This window comes from Schistocerca americana, chromosome 6 (assembly GCF_021461395.2).
Source record: "Schistocerca americana isolate TAMUIC-IGC-003095 chromosome 6, iqSchAmer2.1, whole genome shotgun sequence".
Classification (NCBI taxonomy): Eukaryota; Metazoa; Arthropoda; class Insecta; order Orthoptera; family Acrididae; genus Schistocerca; species Schistocerca americana.
Window position 1 is genome coordinate 560,172,368 of NC_060124.1, and position 10,786 is coordinate 560,183,153.

At 44.9% G+C, this 10,786-nt stretch overlaps 1 non-coding gene across 1 annotated transcript; it reads right to left on the minus strand.

The window, feature by feature from the left end:
* Nucleotides 1-3,611: 3,611 nt before the first annotated feature.
* Trnat-ugu lies at nt 3,612-3,685 on the minus strand. Its single transcript has one exon. It is a non-coding gene; the product is annotated as a tRNA-Thr (tRNA).
* Nucleotides 3,686-10,786: the final 7,101 nt, after the last annotated feature.

The window sequence follows — 10,786 nt, forward strand, 5'->3', positions numbered from 1 at the left end:
GCACTAGAGATCTTTATTCTTGTTGTAATCCATTTGAGTTTACCATTAACCTTCTTTTGCTTATATCTACGATGAAATGATTCATTAAATACCTCTAAGAAACAATTTAAGAATTTGTCATAGTTTATCGAGCTTGAACTATTGTAGTCTACAGGCCAGCTTAATATACTTAATTTACTGCGGAATAAATCCATTTTACTTTTACTGAAATCCCTTTTTATACACACTTCTGGAGGCTTTAGGTTATTTGCTTTTGGGAGCTCAATAAACAGAGCATAACATACCTGTAATACACAATTAAAATTGGTAGGCACTGGTATCAAGCTATAACCACAAGCTTAGAGTGATCACAAACTAAGGCCACTGTTTACATGCACCTGTACAGCAGACCTCGGTGTGACAGGGCTTGGAACGCCCTCTATGTGACATGTGACATGTGAAGACTTAATATTAATGGTTTTGCAAGATATTAACACAAAATACCTCTTGTGCATTTGTGACTCATGAAGTAATTCAAATTTAAAATGTACATAAAAAACCTAGCAGACAAAGGGAGAAGGAAACATCTAAAATACAGTGACGTATTGTTTTTTAAAAAACAACTTACAAAACATGAAACAGATCGATAATAAGTTGTCAGAGTGCAGGACAAAAGGAGAAAAAGAAAAGGATAAAGAATAATATATGAATAACATGAAATGAGGTATAACACAGTTTTTTTTAAAAAAACATATTACCCACCATCTGGTGTGGGAAGTTAGAAGTACTACATTCGTGATTTACATAAACTGTTACGTTAAGACTAAAGAGTCAAATATATAAATATAGTAATAGTACAAAAATGCCATTACATAATAATTAAAATGCTGTGAAACACAATATTCATTATAAAAAAGTTTTGAAGGTGTAGACAAACAATCTTGTTATCACTTTAATTATTACGTAATGGTGTTTTTGTACTATTACTATTCTTATATATTTGACTCTTTAGTCTTAACGTAACAGTTTATGTAAATCATGAATGTACTTCTAACTTCCCACACCAGATGGTGGGTAATATGTTTTTTTAAAAAAATCTGTGTTATACCTCATTTCATGTTATTCATATATTATTCTTTTTCCTTTTCTTTTTCTCCTTTACTTGTCCTGCACTCTGACAACTTATTATTGATCTGTTTTATGTTTTGTAAGATGTTTTTTAAAAAACAACACGTCAGTGTATTTTAGATGTTTCCTTCTCCCTTTGTCTGCTAGGTTTTTTTATGTACATTTTAAATTTGAATTACTTCATGAGTCACAAATGCACAAGAGGTATTTTGTGTTAATATCTTGCAAAACCACTAATATTAAGTCTTCACGTGACACGTCACATAGAGGGTGTTCCAAGCCCTGTCACACTGAGGTCTGCTGTACAGATCCATGTAAGCAGCCTTATTAGTTTGTGATCACTCTAAGCTTGTGGTTATAGCTTGATACCAGTGCCTACCAATTTTAATTGTGTATTACAGGTATGTTACTACCAACTGTTATGTTCATATGCAGGTGTAGCTGTGATTTTCGGTTTTATGCTCTCTGATCGTTATGTGAATTTTTAACTTCTAGCACTGAGGATGGTCACTAAGTGACCGAAAATCAAATTTGCTGACAATAAAACAACAAAATACGGCCAATGCTGATTTTCCTTCCAATTCTATCTTAGATCTCATTGCAGGAGCTGCCAGTGATTTCAGGGCTGCCTGGCTGTCTGAAGAGATGTAGGTGTCCTTGTAGCACCTATGCATATTCTCCTCCACACATGCTGTGATTGCAGTAATTTCAGCTTGGAATACAGAGGCCAGTTTTCCTAGAGAGATGATGCCCTCCAGTTTTGGCTGAGCCCTTTACACCCCTGCCCCAGCACCTTGGTCTGATTTCAACCCATTGGTGAACTGAACAATGTCCCACGTTTGGTGTCGAACTGTTTTTTCCCACTGCTACCTGCTTCTAATTATTATATTGTAAGGCTTATTGTAGCAGTTGGGAGTTGTTATATAGTTGGCAGACATTTCCCCAGCCATTCCTATATTTACCTCACTCACTATGTTAGTGTGTGATTCTGGATATCCCGATGAGATCCAGTTTTTGCCAGTTTTAAGTCTGTGTGCCCCAGCTGCTGCGTCCATCTTACTCCAAATGTGTATTGGAGGCATGTCCAGCATGGCTTCCATCCCAGCAGTTGGTGTGCTGCTAATTCCACATATTATGGCTAAGCAGGTCAGTCTCTGCACCTTAGCAAGCTCCTTAGCTGCAACCCACTGTTCTACCTTCTTCCACCACACTACAGCCCTGTAAGAAATCCTAGGTTTAACCACTGTGGTGTATATCCAGTGCATACCTCTGGGGCTTGGGCCCCAGTTTTTACCACAAGCCCTTCTGGTACTCACTAGAGTACTTTTCGCCTTGGAGCAGATGCTCTTAATGTGAGGGGTCCATGTTAGTTTCTCATCTAAGGTTACGACTAGATATTTCACTGTCCCCTTCACAGGTAGAGTTTCATTGAAGAGTTTTAGATTCAAACTTGAGTGTTGGATATGCCTCTTCATAAATGGCATCACAACAGTCTTCTTAGGATTAAACCACATATCCTGGTTAATACTCCAGTCTTGCACAATGTTCAGTCCTCCTTGTGCCATATTTCTAACTGTGTCAGTAAATTTGCCAAGTATTACTATGACAAGGTCATCTGTGTATCCTGTGCAGAGCCATTGTCTGGAATTTAGTTCCTCAATGAGTTCGTTCACCACTAAATTCCACAATAAACGGGACAGAACTCCTCCTTGTAGGCAACCTCTAGTGGTGTTAATCATCATCTTTTCATTCATCATGGTAGCCTCTACCTTCCTTCCACTAAGCATGGCCCTGGTCCGCCTAGATATAATGGTCCCTACGTTGTGCACCTCTGCTGCCCTTACCATTGAATCGAAGGTCGTGTTACTGAAGACCCCATTGATATCCAGGAAGATGCAGAGAGCTATTTCTTGGAAGTGAAGTCCTTTCTCCACCCTCCCAACAAGTTGATAGAGAGCTGTCTCGCATGATTTAGCTGGTTGGTATGCATGTTGGTTTGAATGTAGAGGGGCCCTAATTAGCCTCCTCTCCCCAATGTATACATTAACCAGTTTTTCCAATGTTTTGAGAATGAACGACAGACTGATTGGTCCCATATCCTTGGCCTTGGTATGATCAGTTCTCCCTGGCTTTGGAATGAAGACAACCTTCACTGCCCTCCAAGCATTTGGAATGATTCCTACTGCTAGGCTAACCCTGAATAACCTGCATAGTACTCTTATGAGATTCTCTCCTGTCTATTGCAGGAGAAAGATTCCATCTGGGCCAGGTGACTTGAATGGTTGGAATGTTCCCACCGCCCATTGAATTTTATTGAAGTCCACACACTCCTTGGCCAGTTCCCGGTCCTCTCTTCGAGTGCCTGAGAACCATTGTCTCTCCGGGATCACATTCTGGTCCGTGTTGTCTGGCAGAACATATTGAGGAATGAAATGATAATTAAATCAAGACCCTAAGCTGCCGACAGGTGTTGATATACATCAACAGGGACAGTTGAAAATGTGTGCCCTGACCGGGACTCGAACCCGGGATCTCCTGCTTACATGGCAGACGCTCTGCCACCTGAGCCACCGAGGGCACAGAGGATAGTGAGACTGCAGGGATTTATCACTTTCACACTCCCCATGAGACCCACATTCCCAAGTTAATGTCCACACACTACTTTCTTAGTGCCCCTGCCCACTACATTCATTACTCGTGGCAGACAATCTTGCCATGTCCCGTAAGAGTTCGGGCAATGCGTGTGCATCTGCACAGAAGAAGGAGGTCAATGGCCAGTTAGCCTTAACTATATGAAGATGGTATCTTTTCTCTCGGACATGTCTGAAAGAACAGATACCATCTTCACATATTGAGGAAAGTGAGTTTTGAGGAGCAGTTCCAGTGTCTCACGTACTGTCTTTGCACATTCCTCATCTTCCTTCCTCAATGTACCTCCTGAATTGGTTGCTACTCAAGTGAGGATTCTGTGAAGTCTGACGTGAGCAGCCATGCTCTCCACTTCCTCACAGAATGCCTTCCAGGATGGCTTCTTTGCTTGTCTGATCGCAAGGTTTTTTTGACAAGGACATCACAATATTTTGCCCATTGTCCTTCATGTCTTGGAAGGTTAAACAGTCTTCGTACTTGTTTTCTTTGTATTTCCAAGTTATTATTCCACCAAGGCACACTCCTATTTGTGCACTTCTTGGTGATTGTGCAGTTGACCTGATATGAGGTCACTGCAGCAATCCTGTAGGCCATGCTCTGTGTGTTTCCCATTTCAACCTTGAATTTAATGTACATGTGGTCCGATGAGGATGGCTCTAATACCACATGCCATTGTTTGACATAGTTGCCCATCATTTTTAAGCAAAGGTTATGTCAGTTACCTCTCCCTTCTGCTATTTCTGAATGTAGGTTCATTGCCCCTATTCAAGGCCTCCAAGTTGTTACCTAAAAGAAATTCAAGAACACACACACCTCTACTGTTGGTGTCCTTGCTGCCCCACACCAGGTTGTGGGCATTGGCGTCACATCCCACCAACAGTCGGTCACCTTGCCGATGGCAAGCCTCCACCAGTCTCCTCACCTCCAAAGGAGGAGGAGAGCTGTCTTCATAAGGAAGGTATGCTGAGGCCAAGACAATTTCCCTTGTGATACCTTCCTCACATTGCTGCATTCTAATGGTCACTAGGTCCCTGGAGCAGAAATCCATCAATGACATGAAAGAAATTCCATTTCTTACATAGATGCATGTTCTTGAGTTTCTTAGATTTCTAGCATAGATCAGCTTACGTCCAGTGCCACCGAGGCCTGATACCCTCCCTTTATATAAACAGGGTTCTTGTATCAGGGCCACGTCCACTTCCTGCCTCCCCAGGCAGTGGCTCAGGGCAGCAGAGGCCCCTTTACTGTGTTGCAAATTAATCTGCAGCACCTCCAGTCTCCATCGTGGTGCCATAATTGTCTTTGAGGTCTTTGATAACCCTGACGCTGACCTGCGAGAGCCCTAAAAATAATTTCAGGTCTTGCTCTTGCATCGCCTTAATGGACTTCTCTTCGAGCTCCACCACCAGGGTTTGTCCTTCCGGTACAACTTTCTGGTTGATCACTCTCCAGTCTTCTGTCGAGACTTTTGGGTTCTGTGCCTCTATTTTCTCGAACAGAGTCTTAGGAGAGACATCCTTAAGCATCTTTGGTATCCATATTGATACCTTTATGGTCTTAAGAAGCTCCTCTGCCATCTTAACCAGCAGCTTTGCATCTTCCCATGGGGATATCATGGGCACCTTGTCCTTAAAACAGTCCACCGTGTGCACCCCCTCACAGACAAAAATGAGGGCACCACGATCTAGATAGACCCTCCTGAAGTTGGGTCCTGGACCAGCGTCCCCCCCCCCCCCCCCCCCAATCTTTTCAAAGACAACCATCTGTTCCTCCTGCTGCAAGATGATGGCCACCAGTGGATAGCCTTCCCAGTTAAATGCCATCTTAAAAACCCTGTTTCTTGCCCCGGTTTTTTCTGGGCTCACTTATCCAGGGAGGAGGGAGTCTTAGATTCCTCCCTTATCCTCTTGCTGCATCTCTTTGACGTTTTGGGGGTCTGCGTATCCCCTTTAATGTGGGGGTCTTAGGTTCAAGTCCCTTTAATTCCCTCCACTTGTCTTTAGGAAGCCATTCTTTCCCTCCCTTTTTTCTCTGTTCCCTGAGTAGTTTCCTTCTCTAGGTCCCAGACAAGGTTTAAATCTTGATCTGGTCCAACTTCTCGGTTACAGTTCCTACTTCTGGTTCACGTCTAGACCCTGATTCAGTAGTGGGAATGCCTTCCATCAGTCCTGACCCCGATGTTTGGGTGTCTGAGGACTCAGTTTGTTTTAATTTATTTTCTTAAGTCATGTCTTTATTGGTTCCCCAAGATTTGAGGATCTACATGGTCCACACCTGACAAATACCCCACACAGTGTAAGGCTACTTAGGAAGGTTGCCCGGTATCCCTGAGGCTCCATTTGCGACACATATTCCCATGAGCCATGCACCCTTTGGCACAGATCACATCACACCTTGGGTTGGGAAAGGGAACTGGGTAAGTACTAGGAGTGGATAGGGATGATGGGATGTTGTGGGACACACTTAGTCTGATCCATCAGCTGAGGCCTTTCCGGCAGTAGGTCCTCTACCTTTGGCATAGCCCTCAGCTTCACACAGATACGCAAGCCTCTCCACCCGCATGGACAGTGTTTCATCAAGGTGGTGTCTCCCAGAGAGGTACTTTGGAGAAGACCTCCCTGCAAGCCCTTACAGAGAAACGAGAGAGCAAGCAAACAAAGAAGTCTGCTAAGGGAAAGGACGCCACCACTCCCTACCAATTCTGCACCTGTGGTGAGGTGGAGATCTCAGTGTCCCCTGAGGACCTGGATCTCACTGATGCCTCATCCACAATAGGAATGGACACAAATACTCAAGTGGTGGCAGCAGGTGACCCTGAGGTGTAACCTGCCTCCTTGCATGCCTCATGCCTTCCCAGCCTCACGGCAACGTCATTCTGCAGTGGAATTTCTGCGGTTTTTCCACCACCTGGCTGAGCTACGGCAACTGTTAAGCTTTACACCTGGTTTCTGCATCGCCCTCCAGGGAACCTGGTTCCCAGCAATGTGGGCCGCTACCCTCCGTGGCTACAGAGGATATTACAAGAACCATAGTGACTATAATATAGTGTTAGGTGGAGTTTGTATTTATGTACTGAACTCAGTATGCAGTGAACCTGTGCCTCTTCAAACCCCTCTTGAAGCTGTGGCTGTCAGGATAAGACAATGCAGGAAATAAATGTCTGCAACTTATATCTTCCTCCAGATGGTGCAGTACCCCTGAACACATGGGCTGCAGTGATTCATCAGTTCCCTAAATCTTTCCTACTTTTGGGAGATTTTAATGCCCATAACCCCTTGTGAGATGGCATTACTCGCCGAGGTAGAGACGTCGAAACTTTCCTGTCTCAACTCGACCTCTGCCTCTTGAATACTGGGACCCCCACACATTTCAGTGTGACTCATGGCACTTACTCGGCCATTTATTTATCCCTCTGCAGCCCAGGACTTCTCCCATCTGTCCACTGGAGAGCCTATGATGACTTGTGTGGTAGTGACCACTTTCCCATCTTCCTGTCACTCCCCCAGCGCCATTCCCCTGGAGGTCTACCAAGGTGGGCTTTAAACAAGGCAGCAGGGAAGCTTTCACTTCTGCTGTCACCACTGAATCTCCCCCACAAGGTACCATCAATGTGGTAGTTGAGCAGGTCACTATAACGATCATTTCTGCGCCGGAAAACACGATCCCTTGTTCTTTAGGAAGCCCCCCGGCGAAAATCAGTACCTTGGTGGTTGCCAGAAATCGTGGAGGCCATTAAAGAGCATTGGCGAGCTCTACAGCAACATAAGTGGCATCTTTCTGTAGAGCATCTAATAGCTTTTAAACGGCTCCATGCCTGTGTTCGTCAGGTTATTACAAGACAGAAACAGGAGTGTTGGGAGAGGTACATCTCGACCATTGGGTGCCATATGACACCTTCCCAAGTCTGGACAAAGATCAGACGTGTTTGTGGGTACCAGACCCCAACAGGTGTTACTGGCATTAACATCAATGTCGTGTTATCTACCAACACAAATGCAATTGCCGAGCATTTTGCTGGGAACTATGCTGGAGCCTCCGCATTGGAGAATCATCCCCCAGCATTTCGCACCCTCAAACAGTGGATGGAAAGGAAAGCCATCTCATTCACTGAATGTCACAGTGAACCCTATAATGCTCTATTTACAGAGTGGGAGCTCCTCAGCATCCTGGCACATTGCCATGACACAGCTCCTGGGCCAGAGCGAATCCACAGTCAGATGATCAAACATGTCTTGTCCGACTACAAGCGACATCTCCTCGTCATGTCAACTGGATCTGGTGTGGTGGCGTCTTTACATCACAATGGCAGGAGAGCACCATCATTCCAGTGCTCAAACCTGGTAAAAACCCATTTGATGTGGATAGCTATTGACCCATCAGCCTCATCAATGTTCATTGTAAGCTGTTAGAATGTTTAGTAAGTCGGTAGTCGTGTTGGCCTACTGGCTCCATACCAGGGCAGTTTCCAACAGGGTCGCTCTACCACTGATAATCTAATTTCCCTTGAGTGTGCCATATGAACAGCCTTTTCCAGATGCCAACACCTGGTTGCCATCTTTTTTGATTTACAACGTCATATCCTTGCCACATTATATGAGTGGGATCTCCGGGACCCGCTCCCGATATTTATCCAAAATTTCCTATCTCTCCCTACTTTCCATGTCCAAGTTGGTGTCTCCCATGATGCTCCCTGTATCCAGGAGAATGGTGTCCCACAGGGCTCTGTATTGCGTGTGTCTCTATCTTTAGTGGCCATTAATAGTCTAGTAGCAGCTGTCGGGCTGCCAGTCTCACCTTGTCTGTATGCAGATGACTTCTGCATTTTGTACTGCTCCTCTAGTACTGGTGTTGCTGAGCAGCACTTACAGGGAGCCATCCTCAAGGCACAGTCATAGGCTCTAGCACAACGCTTCCAGTTTTCAGCCGAAAAGTCGTTTGTCATACACTTCTGTCAGTGTCGTACTGATCATCCAGAACCAGAACTTTACCTTAATGATGATCCACTGACTGTAGCGGAGACATATTGATTCTTAGGATTGGTTTTCGATGCTCAATTGACTTGGATACCTCACCTTCATCAGCTTAAGCAGAAGTGCTGGCAGCACCTCAATGCCCTCTGTTGCCTGAGCAACATGAACTGGGGTGCAGATCACTCTACACTGCTGCAGCTCTACAGAGGCCTTGTTCAATCCCGCCTTGACTATGGGAGTCTGGTTTACAGTTTGGCGGCACCCTCAGCATTGTATTTACTCAACCCAGTGCACCACTGTGGTGTTCGCCTGGCAATGTGAGCTTTTAGGATGAGTCCGGTGACCAACGTCCTGGTGGAGGCTGAAGTCCCTCCATTGAAAGTTAGGCATGCACAACTGCTCGCCAGTTACATTGCACACATTTGTAGTTCTCCTGAGCATCCAAATTATCGTCTCCTCTTCCCATCCACAGTGGTTCATCTTACGCATCGGAGTCCCAGGACAGGGTTTACGATTGCGGTTCACATCCAATCTCTTCTGTCTGAAACGGAGTCCTTGCCTTTACCACCTATACTTGAAGTCCATTCATGTACACCTCCATGGTGTACACCTAGGCCAAAGCTTTGCCTTGACTTTTCACATGGTCCTAAGGACTTAGTTAACCCAGCGGCACTCCGCTGTCACTTTCTCTCAATTCTTGACATGTACCAGGACCATGAAGTGGTTTACACTGACAGCTCGATGGCTGATGGCCACATTAGCTTTGCATATGTTCATGGAGGACACACTGGACAACTCTCCTTGTCAGATGCCTGCAGTGTTTTCACTGGCTATATCTCATGCTCTTGAGCACATCCGTTCATGCCCTGGAGAGTCATTTCTTCCGTGTACTGATTCCTTGAGCAGCCTACAAGCAATCAACCAGTGCTACCATCGTCATCCTTTGGTAGCAACCATCCAGGAGTCCATCTATGCCCTGGAACTGTCCGGTCGTTCAGTGTTGTTTGTGTCGACCCCAGGACACGTCGGAATCACAGGCAACAAACTTGCTGATTGACTGGCCAAACAGGCTACACGGAAAACCGCTTATGGAGATTGGCATTCCAATAACTGACCTGCATTTGTTTTTATGCTGCCAGATTTTTCAGCTTTGGGAGATGGAATGGCATAGTCTCAGTAAGCAAAAAAACTGTGTGTCATTAAGGAGACTACAAATGTGTGGCAGTCCTCCATGTGGGCCTCTCTCTGCTGGCTCCACCTTGGCCGTACGTGACTAACACATGGCTACCTCCTCCATCGTGAGGACCCACCTTGGTGTCACTGTGGCTCACATATGACTGTCGTCCACACCTTGATGGACTGCCCACTTTTAACTGCCCTGTGGCGGACTTTTAACCTTCCCAGCACCATACCTTCGGTGTTGGGTGACAATGCCTCAACAGGAGATTTAGTTTTATGTTTTATTCATTAGGGTTTTTTTTTATCGTACCATCTAAGGGTGGGCATTTAGCCTTCTCTCAGAAGCCGCCACCCTCCCTCCATTTTAACTCTGTCACATTTTCTTTGCATTTGTTTGTCTTGGTGGTCGTCTTTCCCCTACATGTGTTCATCTCACCTTGTCTTTTTGGGGTGGACATTTTAATGTGTTGCAGAGTGGCTGGCTCATCTTCTTTTTTTATTGTGATCAGCCAGCCCAGACCATCTGCTCTATGGTTTTAATACCTTCTTCTACTTTTCCTTGTGGTGTATGTTTTCTCCATTTTTTGTTCATTCCATTTGTTTTCTTTTTAGGTGTGGTGTTGGGTGTTTTTGTACCTTGAGCCGTCCTTGCATCAGGAAAAAGGGACTGATGTCCCTTTAGTTTGGTCCCTTTGTACCCCAAGCCAACCAAACAAAATAATTGTAGAAGAGAATGACCAACCAGAAAACATGAATGAACTTTTGCAAAAAAATTTAATAATATACAGCTCATGTCTGCTGTAGATTTAACTTCTTGTTCTCGGCAGGTGAGGTTACCTGAAGACAGTAGGAAGTATACTGCTTTGTTATTTGAAGGGAAA